The 22,376-nt window shown below is 40.1% G+C and overlaps 1 pseudogene; it reads left to right on the forward strand.

Annotated features, from left to right (window-relative positions):
• The first annotated feature begins 4,626 nt into the window (after nt 1–4,626).
• LOC143756612 (uncharacterized) lies at nt 4,627–21,942 on the forward strand (annotated as a pseudogene).
• Nucleotides 21,943–22,376: the final 434 nt, after the last annotated feature.

Consider the following 22,376-nt stretch of genomic DNA (forward strand, 5'->3'; position numbering starts at 1 on the left):
ATAAACTACTTTTTTACTCTTACTCAAGTAGTTTTTTTGGACAAGTACTTTTTACTCTACTCACACTACATTTTTTGGAATGTAATGGTACTTTTACTTGAGTATGTTTTTTCAGTACTCTTTCCACCACTGCAAATGTCTAGATGCATTACCTTGATATCAGTTATAATGACTACAGTCTTCAAAACAACACCCACGCCTTTAACCTTACCCGTTTTCCATAATATGCAAGCCCCACTGACTTCCATAGTATAGAATTGTTTATGGAAGTCAGTGGGGTCCTTCATGTGTTTGGTTATACCAACAGAAGAAAGAAGAAATAAATTCATAAAGGTTTGGAACAACTTGAGGGTGAGTAAATGATGACAGAATTTTTGAGTGAACTATCCCTTTAAGTATATATTTTACACTAATTTTGGTATTACACATGCACAAATCATAGATCATTTCATGTCAACAAAAAAGGTTAACTGTAGGGCTGTCAATTTCATACATTTAGTACAATTCACTATATATACATTTTCAACATTGTATTATATATAATTATAATAAATATGTATAAAATAATATGTTAATGTTAAATGTTAATGTGTTTACTATTGCCCCTGACCTGTGTAAATTCCATAATAAGAGATTTTTCAAGTCATCCAAGCTTGAAGTATCACTCAATTTGTCACAAATCAATGGACAGCCCAGTCTCAGCTAGTGCTACAGGTAAAAGGTAAAAAGTAAATAGCATTCACGAAGGATGCATTCTTGCAATCAGCATAACATAGTTAGTAGAATGGAAAATATGACAGGGGTATCTTTCAACTTTGAAAAGCTGAACTATTTCTAAATTCTAAAGGCATTTTAGCTCATAGTGCAAGATGCTGAAAATCCATGTGAGGAAAATCAGCATCTATCTGCATGTGTAGACCAACAATTTGAAAATAGATGAACACATCCTTTGTGAATGGCAAAATTTACCTCAGACAGCTCGACAAACTCAAGTGCAAAAGGGATTGCTGTGGAGTCGACTAAAGACCAGTGATAGGTCTGAAGTGAAAATATAGAATATTTTGACAACTGAAGCTACTTTTTGTAATTGTCTATTCAATGTATTTAAAATGCTAGATTAGGGATGGGTATATCAATACAGGATCAATATTTATAGATATAGATACGCTATTTATTTGGTATCGATTCCATAAAAAAATTAATATTAACATCATATTAATACAAAATGTCAGTTTCTGCATCACTTTAAAAAGTTTTCAGTACTTGTTTAATGTTTGTGCCAAAACACCTCTGACTTATTTAGCTGGCCTGCAAAGAAAGCTTACCACGTAGTCACACACCTGCAGAGACGTTCACTTCCACATTAAAATGTAGAGATAGAAAGAATGGCATGGCAGAAAGAATCGCAGAAAGAATGGCAGAAAGGCAAAAATGGTGTGGTGCTATTCTTCAACTATCCACAGTATTCCTGCGCCCCATGACGCTTTGCTTGAATTATGGGTGTAACTTCCGTTTAGCTGTAAACAATCAGTGAAAGACTAGCTTTGGACGCAATCATATATTTTTAAACCGTGTACGATGACATTACATTATTCTACTTACCCTTCAACCATTGAACATTAAAAGGATATTTAAAAGTGTACAAGCATAAATAAGGTACTTTCAACAGACCATGAATAATCTATGAAAAAGTATCTTTCCACAGCAAAATCGGTGGTAATCTGTATATTATGTAACATACGTTGCCTTAATAATAATAAAAAAATGTTTGACTTCAGCATTGCGTGATACTATTTTAAAGTGATTTCAGTCATTTTGACAGATAATAAATTGTATTTACCTGTGAAACCAAACCTGGAAAGAGACGTGAGGATTTGGGGAGTATTCCAGTGAATTGGTATACATCGTAAATTAAATCGGGAGAACAGACCACAAATGTGCAGTATATGTTGACCTTTATCATACTATTACAGCGAAATTCAAAAGTAAAAAAGAAAATAATCATGAGGAAAAGAATGAGCTCTGAACTAGATATTCTTATTAAAACCTGTCACGTTAAAATACCAAGTGTTACGTTATTCTCATGTTATTCTTAGATAAAACATGAAAGAAAACTGATAGCTCATTAAGTCAAACTGACGGATAAGCTTTATTTGTGGGGCAATCTTATGATTTGAAATGATTCGTTTCAGTCTTTTTGAATGGGAGTTCCCCAAACCGGAAGTGCCACCCATAATTCAAAACGCAGTAAGCTCGTCAGGAATAAGGTGGATAGAAAAAAATGTTTGGTGAGTGGAAGTGGTTTATGAGTGTGTGAATGAGCTGCAGGTGTGTGTGTAATCAGCGCAGTGCAGGTGTACGGTTTATGGTGTAATCAATCCAGGGAGATGCATGAAGGGAAATGTAGTCCGTGATCACCCAGGGAGTGCGTGGCTGACAGTGACAATATGGTTCATGGAATTTTAGTTTAATTGATTTCTTTTTGTTATAATTTATTTGTTTTTAATTATTGTTAATCACAAAATTTCGGTAAAAACAAGATTATTTTTACCTTTACATCTATTGGAAGACATTTTTAATTGTGCTCATATTTGCTTGTGGAATACATTTGTTATTGATGATGAAACTGTGTCATGTAGACGTGATTTGTCTTCAAGTGTAATGATTTTTTTTTTTAATGATCTTTATTTTGAAAAATCACTTAAAAAATAAGATAGATAGATAGATAGATAGATAGATAGATAGATAGATAGATAGATAGATAGATAGATAGATAGGTGACTTTCTAATTTTTCATAATTAGTTATCTTGTCATTTTTCTATAACTTAACTGGATGGTTTTTCATGGTAATGATTTACAATAATAATAGTGCACTGCAGCAAGATTGGTGCACTGACCATAACAAGCTAAAAAAAAAAATCCAAAGGGGATGACAAAATAATAGTTGTTTTTCACATTGACTCACATTTTGAGTCAGGCACTTCTTGCGGCTTTCGACCTTAATTTGATGCTCCTTCTAGGAAAGAATGCGATCAAACGCTCATGTATTTATGTTTGGATATAGCATAGATCTTGTGAATTAGAATTTAAACACTGAAAGATGTCCCTCGGGGTACAGCATGTCTCATTTTCTTGTGCACCATGTTTATTGGCTCCCTGTTGTCAATCTTAACTTTCCTGACTTCAATATTGACTTCCACAAAGACCATTTGCCCCTTTTGTGTGGCCATCACAACGTAGCTGGCTGCTAAACTCCCATGACACATCTATCATGGTATACAGCTGTATGAGTGCACATTAATTATCTCATCACTCTCTGTAGTGGAGGGAAATTACAACGGCGTCCAATGAAAAGTGGTTGAGTGATGCACAGATGGAGGCCCGATACTCCCACCAACGTCTTGAAAGGTTTCTTTAATTAACAGTCAGCTCATGATGAAGAGATTCTGCTCTGGCAAAAACTGTAGCCCACAGCTGCCCAAAACTAATTTTACAGTGTAGTTGCTTCCCAGAAATAATTAATTTCCCTACATGAATCCAATTGGAAAGCCGCAGTAACCTTTCAGCATGACTAGAAGGCCATGCATGGACAGTGATGATCCTCTGTGCCGAGTATGAGAAGAAGACTGTCCAAATTTGGCTAATTTACATGTCATCCACACGCACAAAGTACTCTGGGGTACAAAAATGTATTTATGCAAATAAAATGGATTAAATTGTGCTTGCTCCAAAAACAGCTTATACAGTAGCTGTTGCCACATTATCAACACTGAAAAGTTAACTTATGCATCTCACGTCTGAGATGTATTCAGATGCTTTTGTATTGTTATTCAAAATGAGTCAGCTTGACAGGTAAGGAGGGAAAATGTACAGTTTGGCCCTGCTAATTTAAATTTAGAGCTGACTAATATTCGCTTTTATTCCTCAGAGCAGGAAAATGATTACAGTCAGCAGAAATTTTAAACCTGAGCTACCTACTTTTTCCCATGTATCTGCCTGCTACCTTTTGTACATTTATAATGTACAAGAACAACGTTAAAAAAATACACTTGAGTTTGATGGGTCATTTGGTGCTTTCGGTGTCCTTCATTTGCATATGCATAAACAATGGCTGCGTTTAAGTCAAATTTTTCGCTATTCCCAATTCCCTCGCTATCTTCCCTCCATCTCCTTCACTCGGATGTAGTGCTGAGGAAAGTTTGCGAGTGTATTTCTAAAAGTGGAATTAAACGCAGCCAATGAATAGCCTACCTGATAGTATCAACTATTACTATGTGCTGCTTCTGACATTTTTCAAAACTACACAATCTGGCTGAAAAGAGCATCTTTCTCCATTAACAACCAAGTACATTGGAAAATCCTCCCCGTCTGGTCATCCATGATATTTCTAGAGTTTTATTTTTTTTATGTTGGTGAAAGGCTTGTGTGGGTTACTATATATATTAAACAAGAAAACCTGCTGAATCAGACCAGTTCTATCAAAAAGACTCGGGGGGGGGGGGGATTCTCGTATGATTTTATGGACAAAAATAAAAGTAAACCCTCGACGAGCTCCGTCTCAAAGATCTTTGGCGTAGGCCCCGTCCTCCGTCCAGGTTTGGAAGTTAACTGGTAGGTCCTGCCTGATGATAGAGGCAGGGGCGGAGCCTACCCCCGAACGAGTGGACAGGAGCCAACCTGGTGGTGCTGGAGGGGAACTTCGCTACGACACCTACAGGCAACAAAATTGGAGGGTAAGATAAGTCTTTTTATATTTGATGTCAAGCTGTGATTGGCTGCGCGAAACTATGAATTAATGACGTGGCAGTGGAGTCATTTAATTTCAAATCAAATTATAAACCATATGTGATATGTATACTTTTATTTTGGCCTCAGGCTAAGACAAAAAACAGGTAGACGGTCCAGACTGCCATTTATTTCTTTAAAAATTCTGAAATCATTTAGGAATAATGCAAATAATTTTAATATTATATATATTAATATACTTTAGAAATTATAGTATATAGAAATTATAATTTCTTATAAATTATACTTTCTTGGAGTAATTATATACTGATTATTTGATTATTTTGTGATTATTTTGTGTCATTAACATATAAAATAACAATAAATAGCTGTCACCAAATGTTACTATTTTGTTATTGTCATTTGTTTAAATGTAAGTGAAAAGCTTCTGTAATCATCTAATTCAGATGAGACCAGTGCTGTCATTTAATATGACTGCAAATTAAACCAGACATGAAATTACTTTCGTAGTTTTTTTGTTGTTGTTGTTGTTGTTGTTGTTGTTGTTCTGTTAATGATTGATATATTTACACAGCGACTTACAACTTCTACTGTTATCTCGGGATATTGGTGCTCTTGTATGAAAGTGATTTCATCCCATTGGATCATTACTAATTGGCTGAACTGATGTCGTTACAACTTCACCCCATGTTACTACCACACTCACTGTACACTGTAAAAGTTTAAAAAACGGTCAATGACTGTCAGCTACGGCTGCCAAACAAAAACCGAAAAAATAAAGTAAAACATCCTAATTAAAATATAGTGGCAAACACTTTTACATAATTTTTCCTTAAATGTTTTACAGAAAAACAGTGTTATTTTACTATTTCCTGAATTATTACGATCAAACACCTTCAATGTAACAAAATTTTTTTTTTAAAAATGGTCAAATGACTGTCAGCAATGGCTGCCATACAAAAAAATGTAGAATGATTGTAAAATATCCCATTTAAAAGTGCAAAAGACTTCTTCAAGAAATCTTCATTAAACACAGTAGATTCACATATATTCCTTTATTTTTACTAACACATTCACTGTAAAAAAGTGAATCTCTTGCGGTTAACTACATGCATGATTTACTGTGACTATACGTCACTGCATTAGCAACTACACAGTCACTGGCAGTTAAATAAAGCAGCATGCAGCATAACATCAGTGTTTCTCTGCTCATCCTGGACTGAAGCACAGGCTCTTCTCTTCAGCACAATGGTGACCCAACAGAAACGCTAACAGATCTCTCAAGATCTCAGCATCTTCGCTTATTACAATCCATATTTATTTCACTAACATTCTTATTGAGAATTAACAGAGATTTAGAAGTTGATGTTTTATTGAAATTAATAAAGTTTGATGTCATCAGTTTGGTGATCAGTGTTTGCTTTAGTTGGACTCTTGACCTTTCAGTTTTTAAAAATAATTTTTAAATGTGTGTCTCTGACACATATTTGTTATGGTAGGAATCCAGGAGGAACTCAGATCAGATGATCATGGTCACTTTTTAGGTCGCCATCATGTAGTGGCCTGATTTATTGATACCACCTGAAGTCTAATATCTGATTAAGTTGTTAAATATTAGTTGTTAACTTTGCATGCCAATACTGCTGCAGAAAATCCTGCGGTGCCGTGATACTCTGAAAGATTTTATGAAGTTATTATACAAAACGTTTTTGACATGATCATATAGACTCACACAGACATCAAGAATCAGTGTATGAATCGCAACAATGGTGTCAATGAAAACAGATTCAGATCAACTCTGAACTCATCACAAAACAAGCTACGTTGATTGTCACCATTGTTGAGATTCATTGATGTTGATTCTTAATGTCTCTATACTACTAAATAAACCCAGCTCAAAACATTTTCTTTATAATATATATATTTTTTTATTTCAGAATATCAGATTGTCATAATACTGATACAACAATATCACAAGGGTCATGTGAAAAATTGTGACATTAATCATACTCTATTTATAAATATGTATATTATGTAACCTCAGCCAATTTATTCAGAGATTTGACTCAAAGTCATATCAGTGAATCAGGTCACCATATGATGACTATAATATTAATATCATCATCATCTGATGAGATTTTCTTCTGCATTTATTGCCATGACAAATGTGTATCAAAAACACAATTAAAGCAGGCAAGGAAAAACTAATGTTATAAATTCAACGGTCATGACCCCAACTAAAGCAAACACTAATATTCATCATGGTGGCATCATATTTCTGTTAGAGTTTTTTGCACAAATTAGCATATTTTACTTTAATTTTATGTTTTTTGTTTGGCAGCCATAGCTGCCTGTCATTTGACCCTTTTTAAGATTTGTTTTACAATGAAGGTATTTGATCGCAAATTTCAGGAAATACCTGTGAAATAACAGTTTTGGTTTATTTAATTTGTTTTACTTTGATGTTACAGGTTGGTTTTTTGTTGTTGTTTTTTTTGGCCTGCCAGTCCTTCGGCCGTTTTATCATTTAAATGTTGTGTCACTGATTAATTACAGATTATATTTGTAATTTAACATAAATTATGTAATTTAAGAAAACAGAAAAAATACAGTATGAAAAATACAGTATGAAAAATACAGTACATGTTCTGTAAAAAATGTGAATTACTGCAATTTGTCATTAATGTCACAATACCTAAAATAACAGCTGAATTTTTTAATTTACAGATATAATTTTTAATTTTATTAAAATTTAAGAAAATGAACGTCAAAACATCAGTTATTTTCTGTAAAATTAGGATTTTTTTTTACAGTGTACCTACACCTATGCCTCTCTCTTCCCTTTCTCCCAAACTGTTGTTCCTTACTTCAAGTAGATATAGCATCTGCCATTTATCTGTCATGTGCAAGATGTGATGTTCTGTTGACTAATTATGTAAAGTAATCAGCAGGGGGACGGTGAACTGAGCTTGGCTTGCGGACAGCTGAGCCAAATGGTTCTTTGTCAAGGCCGGCTGGGAGGTGTGGAGAAAAAAGAAAAAGGAAAAAAAAAAAAAACGAGAGAGGAGGCTGTCAGATTGGTGTGTGACTCACCGGATGTCGTTTCAGTCTGTGGCTGGAGCATGACCTTTTGAGAGCCCTGTCCACCCACAGCAATCCAGCAATACTTTCCTCAGATAATAATTTCTCACTGTGTCTGCCTGTCGTTCACGCACAGAAACACAGGATCATAAATAAGTTCACCCTGGAATGACTACCAGAGAGAGAGAGAGAGAGAGAGAGAGAGAGAGAGAGAGAGAGAGAGAGAGAGAGAGAGAGAGAGAGAGAGAGAGAGAGAGAGAGAGAGAAAGAGAGAGAGAGAGAGAGAGAGCATGCAATGGAAGGAAGCAAAAGGGAGAAAAAATGAACAAGCTTGTAGCAGCAGCCTGAATTTCTGTGAAGAGCATTCCATCTTGTTCATTATAATATCTGGAGGAAGATGAATCTGATGAAATAACGAATTTCTAAAAGCTAGCTGGAATGAGACCACAGAACAGGCCACTTTTTCTTTATAGTACAATTGAAAACATGTATCAGTAAAATTGTAAAATAAATTGTGTGAAACAGGCGTAGAGCTGTGAGTGTAAACCTCAGTCCCCTGGCCTCAAGAGGCGCGCTAGCAACTGACACTAGTGGCTGTGGTCTTTAGCCTCGTTGTTAGAGCGCCCACTTCCCACACCGGAGACCCCAGTTTGAATCCTGCTCGGAGCGGGTCGAGTAGGATCGATACATGTGCACTACAGCAAATGTTGGCAAAACAGTATAACAAAGAATTCACATAAAAAACAGAAAGGCATCAAAAAATGCCTAAGATAACATAAAAATCATCTTTTTGTTAACATATTTGTTTACACATATGTTGATACAAAAGCCATCCTTTTTCTGTGGAATGACCCTGTAACACCCGGTGCACATCATCTTTAAAGTTCCTGTATTGTATGCTCAATAACGTCTCTGGTTACGTATGTAACCCTAGTTCCCTGAAGGGAAAGAGACGCTGCGTGACAACGCTTTGGGAACGCCTCTGCGTCAGTGCGTCATGAAGCACGTATGAAATCAGTCCAATGGCGAGACGGAACGTCATAGGCAGGTGACGTCATCGACCAGGAAACTATATAAGCACCCCAAAACACAAGCGCATCAGCTTCTGATAAACTGAAGCAAGTGCTCACGGGCATGCCGGGAGTATGGCAAAGACACGCAGCGTCTCGTTCCCTTCAGGGAACTAGGGTTACATACGTAACCAGAGACGTTCCCTATCAGGGAACTCGAGCTGCGTGACAACGCTTTGGGAACGCTAATACCAACGCCGCCATACGAGCAAGTGTCCATCGTGTGAAGTCAAAGCGCACATTCGGACGAAAGCACCTGCGCCCCTGGAGTGGAGCTGAAGTCAAGATGATAAAACTTAACGAATGTATGCGGTGATGACCATCCTGCCGCATCGCAAACATCCTGAATAGATACTCCTGACAAAATAGCCTTAGAGGCAGCCATACCCCTGGTTGAATGAGCCTGGACAGCCAAAGGAGAAGGCTGACCGGAGGACTCGTAGGCAAGAGAGATGGCCTCAACCACCCACTTGCTCAACCTCTGCTTAGATACTGGACATCCCTTCTTAGGGGGTCCGAAGCAAACGAACAGTTGTTCGCTCTTTCTCCACAGGGCAGCTCTGACATAAGCATCTAAAGCCCTAACAGGGCAGAGCAGATTTAGTTTCTCTTGGTCCGACGTCAAAAATGGAGGAGGACAGAAAGCCTTCAGTACAATAGGCCTGACCACATTAGTTGGAACCTTGGGAACATACCCCGGCCTAGGAAGGAGGAAAGCCTTGACCATGCCGGGTGAAAATTCCAAGGACGAAGGAGGAACCGACAGAGCTTGAATATCTCCTATTCTTTTTAATGAAGATATAGCAAGAAGAAATACAGACTTTAGAGTGAGGAATTTCTCAGAAACTTCTTCAATGGGCTCGAACGGTGCTAGAGAGAGACCTTCTAGAACAACCGCCAGGTCCCAGGTCGGCACCCTCGTGCGAACTGCTGGCCTCAGCCTCAGAGTGCCACGAAGGAAACGGTTTAATAGTGGGTGTCTCCCGAGAGAAGCTCCACTCAAAGGGACGTGGTAAGCAGATAAGGCCGCCACATACACCTTCAGTGTAGAGTGGGATAACCCTGTGGAGAAACGCTCCTGAAGGAATTCCAGCACTGCACCCACTGGGCAGTTAACTGGGTCCAACTGGTGTTCTTCACACCAAGAGGTGAACATTTTCCACCTCAGGGCATATCATTTCCTAGTGGCCGGAGCTCTGGAGTGGAGGATGGTCTCCACGACCTCGGTCGAGAGACCAGATTCTATGAGCTGGGCCCCCTCAGAGGCCAAGCCCACAACCTCCATAGATCTGGGCGGGGGTGAAGTATCGACCCGCTCGCCTGAGAGAGAAGGTCCCTCCTGATCGGAATCTCCAGAGGAGAGCCGTCGAGGAGAGATATTAGGTCCGCAAACCAAACTCGGGCCGGCCAGTACGGGGCTACCAACAGTAAACTGACCCCGTCCCGGCGAACCCTCTCCAGAACTCCTGGGAGCAGAGCAATCGGGGGAAATGCGTACAGGCGTGACCTCGGCCACTCCTGTACCATAGCGTCCAACCCCAGAGGGGCTGGAGGACTTAGGGAAAACCACAGTTGGCAGTGTGAAGTTTCTCTGGATGCAAATAGGTCTACCTCGGCCTAGCTTTGCCTGTTTGACTGTTAAGAGAATCGAAGCTATACGAGCAGGAGACAGACGTGCCTGCATCGTTGTCGAATTCCAAACCACGCCCAGAAAGGTGGTCCTCTGTACTGGAGAAAGCACACTCTTCTTGGCGTTGAGCCTCAGCCCTAACTTCTTTATATGGGCGAGAACGACATCTCGATGCCGAATCGCCTGATGCTCCGATTGAGCCAGAATCAACCAATCGTCGATATAGTTTAAAATGCGGATCCATACATTTCGTGAAAGTTCGGGGAGACAGTGCTAGGCCGAAAGGAAGAACCCGATATTGGTATGCTTCGCCCCCGAAAGCGAACCTCAGGAACTTCCTGTGTTGTGGAAGGATGGAAATGTGGAAGTATGCGTCCTTTAGATCTATCGTGACAAACCAGTCCTCGGACCTGATCTGTGACACGATCTGCTTGAGAGTCAGCATCTTGAACTTGAGCTTCCCTACTGAGCGATTTAATAGGCCTAGATCTAAAATTGGACGCAACCCTCCATCCTTCTTCGGAACGATGAAATATCGTCTGTAATAACCCAACTCTCTGCTGGGAGGAAGAACTCGTTCTATAGCCCCCTTCAGCAGCAGATTTTTCACCTCCTGTTCCATAACCAGAGCCTGCTCGGGGTCCACCACTGTAGGAAGAACCCCTCTGAAGCGTGGCGGACGTGATCTGAACTGAATCGCGTACCCATGCTCGATAGTCTGCAGGACCCACTGAGAAATATTTGGAAGGCTGTTCCAATCCGCCAAAAATTCTACTAAGAGTACCAGTCTCTCGAGACTGGCCTCTGGAATATTTTGAGTGGCAGACACAGTGCCCTGTAACGGCGCACCGGCAGGGAACAACTGGTCTAACCGCATCACACCGCTCCTCGGAGCGAGCGAGCGTCCCTCGGGAAAGCGTCTACGCCCCGGCACGCAGGCGGGGTTGGCAGAACGGGCCCCTGAGGGCACCGAGAGAGAACGGGCGCCGTGTACTGCGGCGAACACCTTTCTCTCTTGGTGGGGACCACCCTCAGTACCCTGACGTTTGTGGCGTCAGGGCTTTTTCGACGAAGCCTTCCTGGCGACAATAACCGTCCTCAAATCGGTTTTGCCCCTGGAAGGCCTCGACTGAGAGCGCCGCGCCTCGGCCCAGTCTTGCTGGGGAGGAGCACGAGACGCGACGCTCCTTTTTTGTTGCGCCCTGTGCGAGGAGCTACTCGACGGCCGGGGCTGCTCTTTCCGCCCAGCAGCCCCGGGGACATGCACCCTAAGGGGGAGGAACTTCTGGAGCGCCGCCGCCTGCTTCTTCTCTTCTTGAAACCTCTCGATGACCGTATTTACCGAGTCACCAAAGAGGCCAGCAGTCGATAGCAAGGCGTCCAGAAGGAAGGATTTCTCTTTCTCCTTCATATTGGAAAGATTTAGCCATAAGTGCCTCTCCGTTGCCACCAGGGCTGCCATAGAACGGCCTACTGATCTGGCCGTCTCCTTGGTGGCACAGAGAGAGAGATCGGCTGCCTGACGTAACTCTCTCAATACATCAGCACTCAATTCCTGCCCCTCACTAATATCTTTCAACAGATCAGCTTGATAGGCTTGAAGAATCGACATAGTGTGTAAACAGGATGCTTCCTGTCCAGCCGCCGAGTAAGCTTTGCCCACCAGAGCCGAAGTGTTTCTTAGTGTTCTGGTGGGCAACGCCTGTGTCTTGAAGGACGATGCCGTATCAGGAGAAAGGTGGCTCGCCAACACTTCCTCAGCTTTAGGCATCGCCCCATAGCCATAAGATTTCGCCTCAGAAATATTAGAATATAACGATGTTTGTTGTGTGAATATTCTGGACGAAACCGGTCTTTTCCATGATCTCGAAACCTCGGTGTGGAGATCAGGAAAGAATGGCAGACACCGGCGCAGAGGTGCAGCGCGAGATGGCAAAAATCTCTCATCCAGCTTGCTCTTAGATCTAGACTCCTGTCTATCAGCTGGCCACTCAATGCTTAATCTTTCAACTGCACGAGTTAACACCTCTATAAGCTCCTCACTAGCAGGAGACTGAAGTGACGAGTCCCCAGTCTCTGCAGTATCCACACTTTCAATGTCCAGTTCCTCAGAACTGGATAGCTGAAGTGACGGTGCCTCAGCCCGGGCGGAAGAAACCGTAGCGCGTGCTTCCAAACCCGGATCTGAGGCGCTGGATCTACCGGGTAAGGGCAGAGATAGGGCAGAGCCCGTCTCCATCCCCGCTGATAGATCCATCTGCGATCCCCACGATTGAAGCCTCCGCTGTGCCTCGGCAGAAGCGGGACCCGAACCGCGGGGAGAGCGCACCGAACCACTCTTCTCGAAGAGAGCTCGGCGGGAGCGGAGCGTTTTCATGGACAAACGCTCGCAATGCACACAATCAGCTCCCTCGAGAGCTGACTGGGCATGCTGCACTCCCATACAAACAACACACAGATCGTGAGTGTCCCCACCCGTGATATAACGTGGGCAGGGATGAACACACTTTCTGAACTGCTGTTCGCTCGCTATATTATATATATATATATCGTCTCCTTATAGTTTTTTGTTTTTTATATGTGAAAAACTCCTGCCTAGCAATACTAAGGACAGACAAAAAACACTTGAGAGACAGACTGATATGATTTCACACACAGAGCGCTTGCTGAAGACTCAGAAGCTGACGCGCTTGTGTTTTGGGGTGCTTATATAGTTTCCTGGTCGATGACGTCACCCGCCTATGACGTTCCGTCTCGCCATTGGACTGATTTCAAACGTGCTTCATGACGCACTCACGCAGGGGCGTTCCCAAAGCGTTGTCACGCAGCTCGAGTTCCCTGATAGGGAACCTGATATTAAAACTTCCAAAACTGCCTGCTTAGTTTGTGCTCACTGTCATATGAAAAATTACTTCAAATAACAAATAAATATTTGTTTTTTCAAATAGGGGGATATTTAGTTAAATGCTTCTATTTGGAGAAAGCAACATTAGACCCCATTGACTTTCATACAGACTAAAACAGACTGAGAAATTGTTTAAACCATATTCGTTTTTTATTTCACAGAAGAAAGAAATTCATAAAGGTTTGAAATAACATGACAGAATTTTACATTTCTGGGTGAACTGTCAGCTTCAAACAGTCAGCTTCAATCAACTCTAACAACTTGTTAGCAGCTTGTGATGTTTTATAATGTTGATTATTTCAAATATGTAGCTTGACTCTTTTTCAGTACTATTGTTAAAAGTTTGGGGTTGAAATCCTTTTGAAGTCTCATTTTGTTGCATTTATTTGCTCAAAAATACATTAAAGATGGCAATATTGTGAATTATTATTAGCCTACAATTGAAACAACTGTTATTGTTTTTAATTACTAATATTCCTGATTTTTTGCAGCATTCGTTTCAGTCTTCAGTGTCACATGATCCTTCAGAAATCGTTTGGTAACACTTTACAATAAGTTTTTTAGTAGTTAACATTAGTTATCTACTTTAGATAAGAACTAAGAATGAACAATTCTTCTACAGCCTTTACTAATCTTAGTTTCTTTACAAGGATAAATTAATAAATAATGTTTACTGAATTATTCAGTAAAACTGCTCATTCTAAGGTAATACAAATATAACGGTTCATTAAGTAAGGTCTTTATACACCACTGAAAACTTCTTTTTCAAGGTAGTGATGAAACGCGCTCTGTAGCATTGTTTGTTCGCTGTTGGCTACGGTAGAAACATGACGGCACAATATATCAACCTCCATAGAAGGGGGTGCCCGCGGTTATGGAGATATAAATGTCTCTTTCTAAGGTAATAAAAACATAACGTTTCATTATGCAAGGTCTTTATACACCACTGAAAATATAGTTATGGATCTTGCATTTCAGTCAATAGATCCTCAGAAATATTACACAATGCACCTTTAACGTTACTGCACTGTGAACTAACATGAACAAACAATGAATGACTGTACGTTGATTAAAAAACATAAACAAACATAAACTGTTTAAAACAGTTGTGCTGTTTAATATTTTTGTAGAACGTGTGATACATTTTTCCAGAATAGAAAATACAATCTTTTGTAAAATTAGATGTCTTCACTAACACTTTTGATCAAGTTAATGTGTCCTCGCTGAATAAAAGTATTAAATCGTACTGACCCCAAACTTATGAAACGTATGCTTAATGGATCACCTGCAAAGGCTTAATGGTGCTATAGCTAGCAAACTATTTTGAGATAACTAGAGCTTGGAACATAGCAGGAATCTGTGTAACCAGGTGGTTGCAGAGATGTTGCGCATCCAGCATCTTGTGTAGAGTACTACACCAAGATTCCTGGCTGCCTCTATTGTTGTTGAGATTGTACATCACAAAAGCAGCATGGTGACTCAATTTGAATTACAACTCATTTGCTTTCTCTTTCACTATTCCAAAGAAACAAGCGCTTGCGATGTTAGCACTACAACTATGTCAATATAAAGAGTCACTTGAATTACAGTCAAAGGAATATAGGAAAACCAGTATATAAGTGTCTTACGAAACAAACTACAATACAATTATTGTAATAATACCAAATGTCAACAAATCTCCCAGCAATGTAATCTTTCAGATAGGCAGTCTAATAAAAAGAGCTGCCCCGGTCAGGCAAAGCAGTGAATTACCACTGAAGAGTAACAACACACTAATGATACAATTATCAACGTTGCTTTCCATTTCACCAAAGAAAAAAAAAGACTTCCTTTGTTAGCTTTGAAACCCTTTGTAAGCCTTTAAATTGGAGTAAGAGGATTGTCAACATTGACATCAATGGGGCAGAGTTTCCTCTAGTGGGTAAAGTGAATCTGGGTTTCAGCTTTTATGCATGTCCCACACACACATAGTACTGACTTTAAAGGCAAGCTGCTGTGCATGTTTTATCAGAAGCAAAAAAGAAAAGAAAAAAAAGAAAAGAAAGAAAAACAGCACACAAGACCAGGATATATCCACAGCCTGGCATGCTTTGACAGGGAGCAGGCCTCCATCAGTTGGAGCTTTGAAGCAGTCGGCATGATTTGGGTGTTGAACGTGAGCAGCTTGGATGTGTCTGATGACTGGCTAATGAACCAATCGGTAATCTCATTGTGGGTTCTGAATGTGTCTGAAATTTTGACTCCCGTCTACACACCTGCGGTCGAATTTATGGCTGAATCAGAGTTTGATCCACAGTAAATTTCGGCAGTCATACTCTTACAGGAGCAAATTAATTTTTCCTATTTGTAAGAATATGGAGGTCCTATCTTAAGCAACAAAGACTGCAGGCCGAATGACTGGAACTCGAAAAAAGCACTATGTATGTAAATCTATTTTATTGCACCAATCTTGAACTTATCTTTGAATATAAATAAGAGGGGGTGAAGTGTATATACATGCATAACATATACGTCTATACATCTGGATCTGCATTCATAGGGGATACCGATCTGAGAGGAAGCCTTGGATTGAAATTTACATCTCAACCGAACATCCCTGAACTTCAGAGGACCCAATGACACTGTCATTGTTTACCCGTGTTCACTATTCTTTATAATGTGGCCCCAAACACATATTTCTCACAGGACATCAGTTGCACAAGACCAGATTAACAGTGAAATCTAATGTAATACCCGCTCAGTGACAGCAGTAATGGGTAATAAATTCCAAGTTCAGGTAGGGTTTGATTGTAAATCAAAGGCCCAGACTTCCGGACTGATTGAAATCTATCAAGGCCTAGTGCAAGGTTTAAAAGGTTTAAAGAGAGGCAGGATACTTTATTGCCTGGGAAATGGTCTGTCCTTAGTTCAGCACCTCAGCAAAATGTGGTAAGAGCATATGGCACAGTGCAGACATGTGAAGCTTTTAAATCATGTATGCTAATCTGATTGCGTCAGGGTCGAGTTTTGAATGGCATTTCTCGTTCAGGCCGATCTCTGTGACCACTTGTTGAGAGATGGCATTTGAAAATGAATGCTCACTGTCAATGACAGTCCAGCTTAGCGCTTTGAGGTGAAGTCCTTACTACCGTGGCATTTGGCTGTTCGCTTCTTTTCACAGCAAGGTCATGATAAAGATAAAAATAATCTCTTGTGACAAATTTGTTTTCAAAAGGCCTCACTCTACTGCTCTATCATCTTTTTTGAAAAATTGTTACAGATAATGCTGACTCAAAGAGAATTCTTTGATCGGACTGATGAATTGTGTTGTCACTGTAATTTAAATGGCTATAACGTGCATTTAAGGAGGAAAATAACTGTGTGAAACAGCCTTGTGGGATCCCTGTTAAATACGCACGGTTGTTCTTCCATAGATTATGTGCATCTGCGCTAGGAAAAAGGAATACAAGACTGACTACTAAACATGGAGCAATTCCAGCGCTGGAAAATGCAGCCATGAAAATAATCACAATAGATTGCAACAGGTCTATGCCTGGGCAACCACAATGCAATTATCTAATCAATTTATAAGCAGATTAAATTTTACTATTAATTACTTATTACTTATGAAATATTACTTATTTTACATATATTAGCATCTTACTACCTATAATGTATTGATTACTGATGTAACCCTCATTCCTTGTTGGAGGGAACTGAGACGTTATGTCGAATACTGACATATGAGGTCTCACTTGGGAGGCCCAATCACCTCTAAGTTGTGGAAAAACGGCCAATGGAATTGGCGAGTGGAATTTGAATGCCAATCCTCTCCCCCTTACATAGCGGTATATATGATAGCGACAAGCATCCACCCGATTCAGGTTTATGCTGAGGAGGCGAGGCCATTCAGCAGGTTGGTTCAGGGTTGTGGCAGAAGGGACATAACATCTCCGTTCCCTCCATCAGGGAACGAGAGTTACAAACGTTCCCTATCTGTCAGTCATGTTCGACGTTATGTCAAAGATTGACAAATGGGGTCCCTGTGGAAAGCGCCACAGCCACTAAAACTGTGTTATGAGTGTTTGGAGACACAGATGCTGGCAACTTCCATCATACAGTCGTAACCTACCTAGTACCCCAAGTAAGCCAAAATGAAAATAGTCCTCCATGCTACTGAGTGTACATCCTTTTGAATATTACTATATTATATATTTGGAAGAGTGCTTCGGTCCTCTATTCCTCTTTTTTTCAAGCCATGACTAGTGTTGTCAAATCTGTGGAAGCATACTTAGTCCAGTGGAAAGGGACTCTTTGTAGGTCACATTTGTAGATCACTGTTGAGCATGATCAGTTTGCGTCATAACGTGAGTTACGTGAAGGGGGAGGAGCATCGCACATGGGATGAGAAGACGGTAGGAAAATTTGACAGCTTGTGTTAGAAGTGCGTCATTTTGGAGACTTCATATATTCTATGTGATATAAGGCCGAAAGTGTAGAGAAACGAGCTTGGTTTATTTTATTTTTGCTATTTGAAGTGTTTTATTTCTGTTATTTTCTATGTGATCTTTGAGTCAACACACTGAGTCAAGACGTGTGTAATGAGGGCTTAACAGTGACATTCAAATTTGTGGTCAATAACTGTGTCGGAGTTATTGGACGATCGTGTTGGATAACGAACGACCGTATATTTGACTGCTTCACTGACTCGCAACTAATATGCATACTGAAAGGGAAAAAACTTTATGTTGTGAATCTTCAAGTGTGCTTAATTTGTTTTGAAGGAAATATTGTTTTATTTTCCTTATTGTTCTACATGTTTCAGGAGAAAGGTAAAAAGGTAAAAATGCAAGTGGAAAAACATAAGGGAGAAAACGAACAATTCTGAGACTGGAAAGTTCATTTGGACATTTTATTTAAAAAGGATTAAGTGGTTCCTTGTTTTTTTCTATTAAAGGGGGTTATTACATTAATGTATTTTTTTTTTTAAATTATCCTTAACATTTGTATTCTGGAATTTCTTTGGAGTTTGGCAAGTTAATACTTTCAACAAGGTATACTGATTTCTGGGAAACTATAAATAAGAATTGTTTAATTTAGTATTTTAGTACACTTATTGTGTAATTGGTAGGCTATAGGGAAAAAAAGATAATTTTACATAAATTTTCATTTAAAGGAAAAAATACCGGCCAATTCACCATTCAACTCCCGGGAATCCAGGTTTTCTTGTTTGGGAAACATTTAAATTAACCACTAGGGTCAATACGATAAGCCACTGGAAGCCAGTGAAGATTGTACAAAATTGGGGTGATATGGGCAGAACGCTTGTGTGGGTAAGTATTCTAGCAGCTGAGTTTTGAATGTATAGCAATTTGGAAATGGAGCTAGCAGATAGACCAATGCAAGGGGCATTACAATAATCAAGAAGTGATGTGACAAATGCATGGATGACAGTTTCAGCTTCTTTGATACTGATGAAGGGACGGAGTTGGGCAATGCGATGTAGATGAAAGAATGCTGATTTAGTGATAGAATTAACATGAGCCTGGAAAGAGAGAGAGGAGTCAAAGATTATACCAATATTTTTAACAGTACTAGATGGTTTGATGTGAGAGCCAGCAATCTCACAGGTGAAATTAGTAGGAATTTTGCTGAGACCCATTTGTCGAACATGACTGACAGATAGGGAATCATAATTACAAACAATCCAGAGAGTCTTTCTAAAGGTGATATCACCAGGAGGTAATAATCTGTGAACTGACAGTATATAATCAGACAGGTACAGTTACAGTGTTGTGTGGAATACCCTGTTATCACTCCATCGGTCTTGTAAAATATTATTTCACATTTAACACTCAATGGATTTCAGTGTAATATCTCAGTACTATTTCAACCAGTCATCAAACAAGGTCTACATGGATTTGCAAAGACAATGCAGTTGTTGGAATTTCCGAGGTGGACAGACAGAACAAAAGAATGATAGATAAAACAGTAGACAGAAAGATAGATGCAATGTTAGATAGAATGACAGAACAACAGATAGAATAGAATGAGAGATACAGAATTGAACAATAGATAAAACGATAGATGGATAGATAGAATTGACTATCTATCTTACGTTCTATCATGCTCTGCATTATCTACAACAACAATACTTCTTTTGCAGTGTCTTATAATATATCTCGTCAGTTTATATCAGAAAGATTATTATGCCATGAACCTAGTTATTCATCACAAATGTCACTTTGTATGCTGTCTTTCATAATGTATACTGCAATTGTGTATCTGTGAACATCAACAGCAGGTGACGTCATGACCAGGAAAGGATAAAAGAACATCCGGTCTGACCGACGCTAGCTTCGATAAGGCTGAAGCAAGTCGATCACAGGGATGGGGGAAGTATGGCAAAGTGACACATAGTCTCGTTCCCTACTCAGGGAACTAGACTACAGTCATAACCTGAGACTGACGCTTTGGGAACGAGAATGGCCGAACGCCATACGGCCAAGAACCTGTTGTGTTAAAAACTGTCACAACATGAGAACTCTAGACCCAGGGGTATCCATATCTAAATCGTAGAATCTGACAAACTTGAGCGGTGAAGACTAGGCTGCTGCATCACAATCTTCTTGAAGGGAAACCCCAGAAATAAGGGCTTTGGAGGCTGCCATATCCCTAGAAGAATAGGCTCTAGTGGCCAAAAGTAGCCCATAACCTCATATGCAAGTGAAATAGCCTTGACTATCCATTTGCTAACAGTCTGCTTGGATGAAGGAAGTTCTTTATTTTGGGGGCCCAAAGTTAACCAGCAGCTGATCAGACTTCCTCCACTGGGAAACTCTGTGGACATACGTGTCCAGTGCTCTGACTGGACAAATGAGGTTTAATTCTTCTGATCCTGATCTTTTAAAGGAGGAGGACAGAACGCCTGCAGTACAATAGGCCGTGGTACATTGGTTGTAACTTTAGGTACATATCCAGGTTTAGGATAGAGGAACGCTTTGACCATCCCAGGTGCAAACTCAAGACATGAAGGAGATACCAATAGGGCCTGAAGATCTCCTACTCTTTTTAGTGAGGAAATGGCCAGAAGGAAGACAGTCTTGAGGGTCAGAAACTTTTCTGAGACAAAATTGAGAGGCTTTAAAGGGAGCGACAGATAAACCTTCTAGAACGAGAACCAGATCCCAAGCTGGAACTCTGATACGGACTGCAGGCCTCAGCCACGAAGGAAACGTATAACAAGAGGATATCTAACAACGGATAAACCCCCCAGAGGGGCATGGCAGGCACTAATGGCAGCAACATAAACTTTCAGTGTGGAAGGAGGTAATCCTGAATCAAAACGATCTTGCAGGAACTCAAGTATTGAACTAACAGTGCGATTAAATGGATCCCATTGCCTTAGATTATACCAAGAGGTAAACAATCTCCATTTCAGGGCATATAGCTTCGTTGTGGACGGAGCTCTGGAGTTAAGTATGGTCTCTACAACCTCAGTTGAGAGACTAGAGCCTATGAGTCGGGCCCCCTCAGAGGCCAGAAACAGAGATTCTAATTATTGGACAAAAAACTTCCACACGTAATAACCTAGAACACTGTCTAACACTTGATGGCTGCTCTGTTAAGTCTTCGTCGTCAGTTACTGTAGGAACCTGGGTGTACCTCTTGGATACCAATCTTTCATTTGAAAGTCACGTGTCTAGTATCTGTAAAACTACATTTTTCCATCTTAAAAATATATCTAAATGACGTCATATGCTCTCATTGACAAATACGGAACAACTAGTTCATGCGTTCATCACACCAGAACCAGAACCAGGAAGTATGACCATATTAGCCCGGTTCTGTCAACACTGCATTGGCTGCCTATTAAACATTGTATACATTTTTAAATATTGCTGATTATTTACAAAACACTAAATGGTTTAGCTCTGCAGTACTTGAGCGAGCTCTTACCGCATTATAGTCCTTCACATCTATTGTGATCTCAAAGTTCTGGCCAGTTGATAATACCTAGAATATCAAAATCGACTGCTGGCGTTAGATCCTTTTCTTATTTAGCACCAAAACTTTGGAACAATCTTCCTAACATTGTCCGGGAAGCAGACACAGTCTGTCAGTTCAAAGCTAGACTAAAAACACATCTCTTTGACCTAGCATACACATAACACATTATCGACTTCTATAATTCAATATTAGACTGCATAGATTAGGTCAGCCGGAACTGGGAACACTTCCCTTAAATCCTGATGTACTCGTTACATCATGAGAAGAATGGCATCTACGCTAATTTTAGTGTCTTTGTTTATCCCGAGGTTTTCCCGCAGCCTGCCGGATCCAGGCCGTTTCCAGATCTGATGAAGGACCTTCGCCTGGACCCGATGACAATGCAGTGCTGAAGTGCCAACTAGCCTCTCCCTATGGAGGATCCCTATACCACTCTACAGATGAAGCGTTGTGGAATTTTTCGGTTCGCGTACCTACCCGAAGTGATCAAATAAAATAAAATTCTGCATAAAAATTTATAGACAAGACAAGTAGTTTGTTTAGGCATGGTTTGTAAGGAATTATAAACCTGCGCACATATATTCAAACGCACATAACTATAGAATCAATTCTTAATGTGCATGTGAATGCCATCAGCATCTATCACAGGTTCGCCTTTAAAGTCTGCTTAGAGAGAACGGTGTTGTCTTAGCGGCTCCTAATTTAATAACAAATGATCATTTAGATGGAAGTGAATCAATCAAATCTAACTTAAGCTGGAAAAAACATTATTCAAGAACCACTATAAAACCAAACCAATCTCTGTTACCTTAAATAATTTTGTTTATCTCTGTAAAGCTGCTTTGAAACAATCTACATTGTTAAAAGCGCTATATAAATGAGGATGACTTGATTGATTCTTGATTGGTTGAATGATTCTGGGCGGGGATGGAGGATTGCTCCCCCCGCCTGAGA

This window comes from Siphateles boraxobius, unplaced genomic scaffold, assembly GCF_051911475.1.
Source record: "Siphateles boraxobius isolate OS27281-9 unplaced genomic scaffold, OSU_SipBor_1 3, whole genome shotgun sequence".
NCBI classification, from domain to species: Eukaryota; Metazoa; Chordata; class Actinopteri; order Cypriniformes; family Leuciscidae; genus Siphateles; species Siphateles boraxobius.